Genomic DNA, 11,953 nt, shown 5'->3' with positions numbered 1-11,953 from the left:
TCTAAGAATGAGTTTAAGGGATGGCTGGACAATTCTTATACTGCTTGCATGGATTACTTGCTTTGCATCTGTCTCTTTCCTTCACCTAAGTATGTTATTATCCCCAACTATTGAATAGTTTGCTTCTGTCTTTGTCATTATTTCAATTTAGTTGCACTCAATAAATATGTTTCTAATTTTCATGATAAAAAAAATTCTTGCCAACCAAATCCAAGAACACGTCAAAACAATCATTCACCATGATCAAATAGGCTTCATCCTAGGGATAACAGGGATGGTTCAAGATACAGAAATCCATCAATGTAATCCACTACATAAACTGAAAGAAAAAAACACATGATCATTTCATCATTAGATGCTGAAAAATCACTTGACAAAATTCAGCATCCCTTCATGTTAAAAGTCTTGGAAATATCAGGAATTCAAGGCCCATACCTAAGCAGAGTAAAAGCAATATACAGCAAACCAGTAGCCATCATCAAACTGAATAGAGAGAAACTTGAAGCAATCCCACTAAAATCAGGGATTAGGAAAGGCTGCCTACTCTCTCCCTATCTATTCAATACAGTACTTGAAGTTCTAGCTAGGGCAATTAGACAATAATAGGAGGTCAAAGGGATACAAATTGGAAAGAAGTCAAATCACTATTTGCAGATGATATGACTGTATATATAAGTGACCCAAAAATTCCACCAGAGAACTCCTAAAGCTAATAAACAACTTTAGCAAAGTGGCTGGATATAAAATTAACTCAAACGCCGGGTGTGGTGGCGCATGCCTTTAATCCCAGCACTCGGGAGGCAGAGGCAGGTGGATTTCTGAGTTTGAGGCCACCCTGGTCTACAAAGTGAGTTCCAGGACAGTCAGAGCTATACAGAGAAACCCTGTCTCGAAAAAACCAAATTAAAAAAAAAAAAACTCAAACAAATCAGTAGCCTTCATTTATTCAAAGGATAAACCTTGGTGTAATCTAACCAAGCAAGTGAGAGATCTGTATGACAAGAACCTCAAGTCTCTGAAGAAAGAAATTGAAGATCTCAGAAGATGGAAAGATCTCCCATGCTCATGGATTGGCAGGATTAATATAGTAAAAATGGCCATCTTGCCAAAAGCAATCTACAGATTCAATGCAATTCTCATCAAAATTCCAACCTAATTCTTCATAAAGTTAGAAAGAGCAATTTGCAAATTCATTTGGAATAACAAAAACCCCAGAATAGCGAAACAATTCTCAACAATAAAAGAACTTCTAGGGGAATCACCATCCCTGACCTCAAGCTGCATTACAGTGCAATAGTGATAAAAAAAAAAACTATATGGTATTGGTACAATGACAGGCAGGTAGATCAATGGAATAGAACTGAAGAACCAGAAATAAACCCACACACATATGGTCACTTGATTTTTGACAAAGGAGCTAAAACCATCCAGTGGAAAAGAGACAGCATTTTTAGCAAATGGTGCTGGCTCACCTGGCAGTCAGCATGCAAAAGAGTGCAAATTGATCCATTCTTATCTCCTTGTACAAAGCTCAAGTCCCAAGGGGTCAAGGACCTCCACATAAAACCAGAGACACTGAAACTTATAGAGGAGACAGTGAGGAAGAGCCTCCACCATATGGGCACAGGGGAAAGATTCCTGAACCAAACATCAACAGCTTGTGCTCTAAGATCAAGAATTGACTAATGGGACCTCATAAAATTGCAAAGCTTCTGTAAGGCAAAGGACACTGTCAATAAGACAAAAAGGCAACCAAAAGATTGGGAAAAGATCTTTACCAATCCTACATCCAACAGAGGACTAATATGCAATATATACAAGAACTCAAGAAGTTAAGACTCGAGAGAACCAAATAAACCTATTTAAAAATGGGGTACAGAGCTAAACAAAGAATTTTCAACTGAGGAATATCGAATGGCCAAGAAGCACCTAAAGAAATGTTCAACATCCTTAGTCATCAGGGAAATGCAAATCAAAACAACCCTGAGANTCCANCTCACACCAGTCAGAATNGCTAANATCAAAAATTCAGGTGACAGCAGATGCTGGCGAGGATGATGAGAAAGAGGAACACTCCTCCATTGTTGGTGGGATTGCAAGCTGGTACAACCACTCTGGAAATCAGTCTGGTGGTTCCTCAGAAAATTGGGCATAGTACTACCAGAAGATCCAGCAATACCACTCCTGGTCATATATCGAGAAGATGCTCCAACTTGTAATAAGGACATATTCTCCACTATGTTCAAAGCAGCCTTATTTATAATAGCCAGAAGCTGGAAAGAACCCAGATGCCCCTTAACAGAGGAATGGATAATACAGTAAATGTGGTACAATTACAAAATGGATTACTACTCAGCTATCATAAATGATGAATTCATGAAATTCTTAGGCAAATGGATAGAACTAGAAATTATCCTGAGTGAGATAAAACCCAATCGTAAAAGGACACACATGGTATGAACTCACTGATAAGTGGGTACTAGTCCAAAAGCTCCAAATGCCTAGGGTACAATTCATAGACCACATGAAGCTCAGTAAGAAGTAAGACCAAAGTATGGGTACTTTGGTCCAAAAAGGAGAACAAAATACTCACAGGAGCAAATATGGAGATAAAGTGTAGAGCAGAGACTAAAGGAAAATCCACCCAGATACTGTCCCACCTGGGGATTCACCCCATATATAGTTACCAAACCCAGACACTCTTGTGGATGTCAAGTGCATGCTAAAAGGAGCCTGATATGGCTGTCTCCTGAGAGACCCTGCCAGAGCCTTACAAATACAGAGGTGGATGTTAGCAGCCAACCATTGGACTGAGCATGGGGTTCCTAATAAAGGAGTTAGAAAAGGGAATAAAGGAGTTGAAGGGGTTTGCAACCCCATAGGAAGAACAACCAACCAGACCCCGCAGAATTCCCAGGGATTAAGCCATCAACAAAGGAGTACACATGGCTCCAGCTGCATATGTAGCAGAGGATGGCCTTGTCATGCATCAATGGCAGGAGAGGTCCTTGGTCCTATGAAGCCTTGACAGATGCCCCAGTGTAGAGGAATCAAGGGGGAGAGAGGTGGGAGTGGGTGGGTGGGTGGATGAACACCCTCATAGAAGCAGGGGGAGAGAGGATGTGATAGGGTGTTTCCAAGAGGGAAGATAAATGTTATCCAGGAAGGTTGATAACATTTGAAATGTAAATAAAGAAAATATCCTCAGGGCAGTAGTGGTGCATGCCTTTAATCCCAGCACTTGGGGGGGCAGAGGCAGGGGGATTTCTGAGTTTGAAGCCAACCTGATCTACAGAGTGAGTTCCAGGACAGCCAGGGCTACACATAGAAACCCTGTCTCAGAAAAAAAAAAGAAAAGAAAAGAAAAGAAAAGAAAAGAAAAGAAAAGAAAAGAAAAGAAAAGAAAAGAAAAGAAAAGAGAAAAAACAAACAAACAAAAAAAGAAAATATCCAATAAAAAAAAAGAAAAAGAAAGAAAGAAATTGGCAAATACCATAGCATATAAACAGAAGAAAGTGAAGAGTCCCACACTCAACCATCAAAAGGGTGAAATGTCATTTTCAAGAAATATATGGAAGGGGGAAGTACCAGTTGCATGGAATGAGCAGGCAAGTGAAATAGAGCAGGGGAATATGATGGGAGTGCAGTGTAAGTAGGTATGGAAAGTCAGGGTGAATGACACATCAGCCTAATGACTTAGATATTATCCACAAGGATTGACCATGTTTTCCCATCTATCTACAGACCTCAGTTTATCTTACTGTCCCCTGCTCTCCCATGAGCCGATTTCTGGGCAAATACTACATATGAGCTATGGCATGGTGACTTATCACTTCAGGAAGACTGCCAGTTTGTTGTTGTCCAACAGATTTCCCCAAAGGGTATGGAAGCTCAGGGGACCCAATATGAGACCCCTGCACTGGCCCTACAGTTACTGTGGCAGCCTCAGGCCACCTGGGCCCTGGAAACCTGGGTGTCATATATCCTATTTCAGGGGCTAGGTCAAGTCCCTATCCCTCTGGTGTTCTAAGCCAAGGTATTAACCAAGAACCCTCTCTGGGGTAATCTCTGGGCTCCTCACTTCACGTTTACTCTCTGTAGGCATCTGCACCTTTCCCCAGGCATTATGCTTAGATTCCAGACCACTCTAGCCAATCTGTCAATCATCTCAGCTTCATGACCAGATGGACTAATAACCGTGACCACAGACACTGTCTTCTCATGGTTCTGAAGGCTGGAGATACAGACAGGGCCTGGCCGAATCAGTATGATGACAGCACCTATGGCAATCATAGCTGTCCCATCACATAGGACTTAGAGAGAACATAGGGACCCCTTCAAACTTCACAGAAAGGCACACCACCCCATCAGGGCTACCACACTCACGACCTAAGCCTGATAATGACCTTTATTTTGTGGATTAGGGTCTTAAAACAGAAGACTGGACAACAAAATCATCCAATCTTCCACACACAGATATAGAGGGCACATGGGATGGTCAGAAATACAGGTAGCACCCTAAGTTTTAGTGTTCGGTACAGAATGTAAGGTCCTGGAAGCTGAGAGTCCACAATGGCATAAGGACAAGGGTTGTGTGAAGGCTGAGTCAGCTGGTGTTAGAAGGTGGACTTGTGGATTGAGTGTTCCTAATGAATTGCAGCCCAGTAGATGTCCATCATGAAAGTGGAGGAGAGCCTGTGGAGGGGCCTGCAGGAATGGCAGCACCCAAGCGACTCTGACCAAATGACGCTCCATGGGGTGGCAGAGAAGCAAGTCAGGGAGTCTGGGGGAAAGGTTGTGTGATGGAGGAGAGGGGGCTGCTCTTTCTTCAATGGACTACTTACCCAAACACTGCCAGGAGGAGGCTCCCATAGCTAAGGCCCTCCTTTTGGAGATAGCCTTGCTGCCCAGGGGGTTGTTCTCGTCACCTAGAATGCTGGGAGTCCTCTGCCCTGTAGTCCCAGATCTGTTGGCATCAGGTCTCACTGGTCAGGAGTCTACCTCTGTACTCAGGGTGCTGGTCGGAGTGAGTGTGAGAAGTGACCCACTCAGTACAGTGCTGCCTCCTCCAGCACTGGGAGTCGTGCAATGGAACAGCCTGCCAGCCTCGTGCCAAGCCTTTGACAAACCCAACTCAGTTGTATCCATAATGTTGATAGAAATGGGAAGATCATACAGAGAGGAAGGATGCCTCTTAAGACACTCTGAGGACATGTCTCTGCTTTCTGCCTTTGTACCATGTGATGCCCTCATGCACACAAGCCAAAGAACAGCTCTCAGAGGGAAGCAGCCACACCTCTCAGTTTCCCTTCTGCTCTCTCCTGACATCTCCTGGGCCTCTGTCTCCCAGGTCATCCCAGCTCTCCCAGTCTCAGCTTCAGCATCTTTGGATCTAGTCTAAGATCTCTGATGTATTTCACCAGTCATATCCCTGACTAGGGATATGCTTGTCAGGCAGATCTTCCATAGAGTCCTGGGCAGAGTCAGGTGAGCCTGAAGGAGAGATTACTTGAAGACTCTTTCTGGGACACCTCAACTGAACTGGATTGCTGCAGATCCCAAGGGATTTCAGATGTCCTCAGAACTGTGGTTCTGTCCTGAGATCAGCAACCTCTTTGGAACTGGACCAGCCCACCACAGGACCTTGCTTCACATGCCTGCCCTTAGCAGTCCTCCAGATCTGGAAGCTGATCATGGCCTCCATCTCACCTCAGACTGAGCTTCATAACTAGGTTTCACAGAGTTTGAGAGCACAGAGTTGATGGGGAGGATCCAAGGTTGGGGATGATGATAGCCTTCTAGTGCCTGCTCCTGCACCCCACTAAGACAGGAATCTTTAATGTCCTGTTGTTGAAGATGTTGTTGAAGAGCCAGGTAGGGCTTCTCATATACCTGTAGGTATCCATGCAGAGGCCCAATCAGTCACAACTTTCTGCTCTTCCTTCATAATGGGGCATTTGCTACATTAGCTAACTAGCTCTGTGTAGCCTGGGGTTTCTGCTGCCCTTGGTCTTAGATGACCTGGCTAAGAATATTACTCCTCTTTCCTGTCACCTCTCCAAAGGCCCAATGCACTTTACACTCAGGAACTAGGCACTGGGTTTGCAAAGTAATTGGGATATTGGTGATTCTAAATGTTCTCCCATATGGTTCCCCCAGATGTTCCTCTTATAAAGTCCCTCTCATAGGTCTTTAAGACGAGTTGTCCTGGTTTATCTTAGGCCAGTGCAGTTCCCCTGAACCTTTCTCTCCTTGACATGTCTGGGGTAAAGCTGGACCAAATTCCTACTCCAGCATATTCTCTTATCTTCCAGCATGCACCTCTATAAAAGTGGACCATGAGGGTTACCCTAGTAACCTACCTGCTGGCCTCCAGATAAGTGAAGTCACCAGAGACTAAAGCACTCGCAGATATCCTGCCTGAAGCTGGTCAGAAATACATGGACATCATGCACTGGCTGGAAGGGCTCTCGGAATCTACTGAAGAAGAGCCTAAAAAACAAAACAAACAAACAAACAAAAAAAAAAACAGAGAGAAACGGAAATGCTAAGTCAGAGAAAGCAGAGGATGAATCGTACCCTGATCCACGCTACACAGATGAGCTATGGTCACAAGAAAACTTTGTTGAACAAGTGAGCTGCCTCTGGAGCCCTGGTGTTAGCCATGTTCTGGGTATGGCATCCTAGGTCTTTGGAATTAAGCCTGTTTCATTACTGCTTAACTGTGTGCATGCAGGCACACACCTGTCCCTGCATCTGTGTGCGCACATCTGTGAGCGCATATATGTACACATACAACCACATGCATTTGTCATCATGACTTATGGACCAGGAAGTACCAGGCATTGCTTGTTGATTCCCTTGGAGGTATCCTAGACTTGCTTCCTGCCCTCAAAATTCATGTCTTTCAAGACAATAGGATACCAGGGCAGGGGACAGGCAGGAGAGAGCAAGTCACCAGGCAGCCTGGGCAAAGAGAAACACTAGGACAATAGAACAGGGTTGGGAAGGTTCAAGGATACTAGAGGACAGAAGAGGGAAGAGACGCTGCTGTTAAGGCTGGGGCTGTCCTAGATGAGGGGTGCAGCCTTTGACTTCCTTTGCTGGATTGGAACTATAGCCTCTCCAGGCCAGAAGAAGCATTCTACTGCTGAGCTGCATCCATGGCCCTCTTTATACATGTTCTTCTAGGTAGGGTTGTGCTATGTTAGGCAGCCTGGTCCTGAATGCTCTGTGGCCCAAGCAAGGTTTAACTGACAATGCTCCCGCATCAGCCCTGAACTCTGCACAGTCCTCACAGGTAAGACTACACCTATACTACCAAGCCTAACTTGTAAAGTTCGACATTTATTATAACCCACAGTTGAAGGAAGTTTTTCGGGCCTGTGCACTCGGAGAGTTGGAGGGGGTGCTTGTGTGTGGCTCTTAATCAGGTGGCTCTGTGGTGAGTAAAGAGTTAACACACCAGTTGACCTGGCCAAGCCTGACCATCAGTTTAGCAGTAGCCATTGCTAGACGTGGGTCTCACAGGAGGATAGCTTCAATGATGATTGCTATCAGGACAAACTGTGGGTTTTTTAAGCCCCCTCAGGCTGTATTGGGTCTGCACTGAGACGCTGAGCCACTTCCCGAATCCTCAGCTGACATATCACTGCAGATTCCTCTCGTGAAAACTTGCGCCCTTTGGTTCAGACAGCACTCAGGAGTGGTCATTGCTGATCCTCTCTGAAGGACAAATTCCACCTCACTTGCCATTGTCTATTCCTGTCATGTCCTCCGCCTTAAGTCACTCCAATAATCCCGCTCCTGGTTGTGTTCTGACTGTTCGGAAAAGCAAATGAGGGCTGTAGAGAGAAGCTTCCTCACTAAGCACTATAGCCCTCATCACACTTGAGGACAGAAACAAAATGCCTAACAAGTATAAGCAGAGGAGTGAGGCACGATGAAATGCTCTCTTCTCGTAACCCACTGGCATGACACTGAATTCAGGTTCTTTACGTGTGCTGAGGGAGAACCTCCAAAGCAGAAATTCTTCTCAAACTCCAACGGACCCAGATGTTGCCACACTGCACATTGTTGCTGGGACCCAAAGGCTTGGCTCAGAACCTTAAAAGCACCCCTACCAAACATCCTCTGTCCCAAAGAGCAAGCTACTGAACATCTCTGAAACGCAGCTTCCCTCCCTAAGAGGTGGACATCAGTGCATTACTTTGGGGTGGTGTAGAGAAAGATCTGGGTACACAGTCATTGCTAGTGACTGCACTTAGACCTCCAGCAGCTCGGGAAATGAGCAGGAAAGCAGTGAGTGGATTCTGGGTTTGAGGGCCTGTTTATTGCTTGACTGTCTTCTCTCAGGTTGAAGACCAAAGGCTGCAACAGTGTTTCCTGAGCAGTAAGAACATGACTATAGCCCACAGGGCTACCCATCTACCGCCATGGTCTCCAGACTCTGCCTCTTTCCTAAAAGACCTCCTAGTTAGCACTAACACACTTGATTCTCCGGATTGTCTGCCTAGGAGTTTCCTAACAGGGACAGAGCTGTCACTTCCCCCTTGCCCAGGCCCCAATTTCACTGGAGTGAAGCTCCAAGGAACTAGCTCAGTAGTCACCCAATGACCTGGCCCCATTCTGGTCCCAGGGGCAAGCTGCTCAGGGTCTCAGGGCCTGTTTTGCATGCCAGGCTGTGTGAGGCTCATTTGGTGCTGACAAAGGGGCTGGCCAGTGACACAAGGCTTTGCTATGCTGAACAGTGTGAGGAGATGCTATCCATCTTTAGCATAAGCACTTTCCCCATGGTGGTCTGAGCACAGAAGGCTGGGATGGAGGTGAGCTGCCTTTAAGGCCCTTCCAAAGCCACAGCTATGCCTTCTCTCAGTTGGCCTTTGCTCCTCTCTAAGGCAGGGCCAGTCACAGCTGTCCCAAGGGTTGAGGCAAGCTGGCTTCAGCAACCTCATGCCTTTCCCTGTACACATGCCAGTGTTTAGACCAGAACCCCGAAACTTGTCTTCTCCCAGAGACCAGTATTCAGTGGGCTCAGGGACATCTTGAGAGATGAGAGCCCCCACATTGGCCTATACTTTCAGTGTTGTGTGGGTGGCCACCCTTCAGTGCAAGGAGAAGCTCTCTACCACCAAGTGCCTAGGAGAACACGCAGACAACTTGTATAAGGAAACACAGAAGCTGGCACGCATGGCTGAAAGCCCCAGCTGGATGATAATCAGTTTCAACCTAGGCCTGACCCTAAAGGTGGATGCTGGGTTCAAATCAGTTCCACAGCAAGTGGCAAAAGCATCTAAAGTTGCTATGCCCCAGGTCAGGCAAGGCCCACTCACCTCTCCAAAGTGGAACAGCGCCTCAGCTGCGCAGTTTAGTGATACATATTCTCCAGCTTGCTGGCACTGTCTTGTCAGACAGAAGAGCAAATGGTCTCCTTCCCCCTTCTGACCCACTGCCCCAAAATACTGTGAGGCTGGGTCCTCTGACTTGGAAGGGGGTGGGACTAGGGGAGACTGAGGAAGTCAGGACATGCAGCCCTCTTTGGGGACACTATCCAGCTCGGGTTTCCCCAGGCTTTGCTCTGCACTGGTCACAGGATTCAGGCATCCTGAAAACAATGTGAAGAGACTTCCGGACACAGGCACCTCACTGCCTCCTAACCACACATCATCCTGTCTCCCAATGCTTACCCCATCAAGGCTGTCCACCAACCTGGTCACACTGGAACTCCCAGTCCCACAGCACCAACAGATGTTACATCTTCTGTTGTTTGACAGTTTGAGAGCAGCACCCCACCAAGGTGACACTATGTCAGCATAACTGTGAGTAAAACCATTGCCAGGTCAATTGACAGGGAGGAACCAAGGTGACCAAGGTTCTTGCCAAAGTCTGTATAAAGATCTCACAACCTATATCAGGAGGTCTCTTGAGACTTTCCTTGTAGAGCTGGACTCTCTAATAAATGTTATTAGCTTGTCCCAACAGACTGCTTGGGGTGTGGACTCAATCTAGCTAACCTACCTCGGGACAGTGGGGTAGGCTATCTAGTAACTCTCTCGTGAGAAGACTATTCCTCCGATATGCTAAACCATCTTTTCACACACAGAAACATGAAAGAAAGACAGGTGAGCAGGGCAGGGGCATGCGTCGCATCGAGGATTTTCAACACTTGCCTCAAGTGAGGGCCACAGGGGCTTCTCGCTTCAGGCATGCTTTCGGCTCAGTCTCCACTCCAAGCAGGATGCTGTGGAATGCCACCACTGAGCTAGACTCCCTCCTGGTTGGGATTTCCTTGGGAGTGCCTATGATAATTCACTTACTTCCTCCTATGTGGGACAAAGCCTTCTTTGCAGAACTTGTAAACACACTGCCACCTAGACATCCTGCCTGCCTCCCACTGTCGCTGTCTCAGTCCACCCAGGCAGATTCCTCACCCTGTGGTTCAGCATCCACAGAGAATCATCACTTGAAAGCAGAAAGACTGCATTCAAAGACACTGTCTGTGGCTGAAATGTACAGGGAGTACTGTGCTGTAGCTGACTGTGTTGACTGTGCTGGCCCTGCTGTGCAGATCCTCCCACCTGACTCCTCCCTTCTACATCACTGCTCCCTATAGTCAATGCCCCAGCTGCCCCCTTCCCCAAATTTTGGTCACCATCCTCTGCTATCTACCTCTTTTCAGCTTTCGCATGCTCCACTTAAGGAGAATGCTGTAAGGTTGGGAAAGTGGGGCCTCGTTTGCTGGCAGCACAGGATGTGGTACCTATGTTAAGGCGCATACCCCAGAAGCACATACAATTATCATGTGTCAGCTACCAAGGATGTTAGAAAATACATATAGTAAGTAAACTGCAAAAGGGCATCTTGATGTTCACTACCTACCTGGGTTTGTGTGACTCCACCATTCCCCTCACCTGGTTTTGTGTGACTCCATCATCCCCCCTCACCTGGTTTTGGGTGACTCCACCATCCCCCCTCACCTGGTTTCCCCTCACCTGGTTTTGGGTGACTCCACTGTCCCCTGACATCTGGTCTTCTGTAACTCCATTTTCTCCTGCCTCTCGTGGAACCACTCTCCTCTGCGAAGTGCAGCTTCTCCTTTGGGCGGGCAGACAGCAGCATAATCTCCTTAGACACTTGGCCATCCTTCTCTTTGCCTGCTTCCACCCACCCGACCGGTTCTGAGGAGAGGCACTGGCAAAGTGTGGTTCAGATGTCTCCTGCAAGGACAAGCTTCTGTCCTGGTGATAACTGTCTGTGGTGATCATATCCTCAGAGTTCCATACCGATGCTGTATTATAGGGGTATGAGCTGCACTTAGTCAGGGATTCACCCTGGGGATCCTCCTGGAAGATGTGGTACTCAGAAAGAATACCCATGGAGGACGAGGATACCGTGCCTGAGGACACATCCCTGGAGGCCAATGTGTTTCTCTTCTGCATGGAGCTGCTTAGGACTTGTTCATGGTCATGCTGCACAGAACCACAAGACACAGCCTTGGAAACCATGCTTTTCTTTTGCAAGATGCCACTCAGGAGCTGCTCATGGTTGTGCAGCATGGAGCCACAGGACACAGCCTTTGATGCCATGTTTCTCCTCTGCAAGCTGCTGCTCGGGGGATGCTCATCAGACTCCACAGAATCACAAGACACAGCACTGGACACCATGTTTCTCTTCTGCAAGCTGCTGCTCATAGGCTGCTCATCATCGTACTCCACAAGACTACAGGACACAGCACTGGACGCTGTGCTTCTCTTCTGCAAGCTGCTGCTCAGAAGCTGCCCGTGGTCATAATGCACAGGACCACAGGACACAGCCTTAGAAACCATGTCTCTCTTCTGAAAGCTGCTGCTCAGAAGCTTCCCGTGGCCATACTGCACAGGACCACAGGACACAGCCTTAGAAACCATGTCTCTCTTCTGCAAGCTGCTGCTCAGAAGCTGCCCGTGGCCATACT

The sequence above is a fragment of the Mus caroli genome, chromosome 13, assembly GCF_900094665.2.
Source record: "Mus caroli chromosome 13, CAROLI_EIJ_v1.1, whole genome shotgun sequence".
Classification (NCBI taxonomy): domain Eukaryota; kingdom Metazoa; phylum Chordata; class Mammalia; order Rodentia; family Muridae; genus Mus; species Mus caroli.
Note: the sequence above shows the minus strand (reverse complement) of the source record.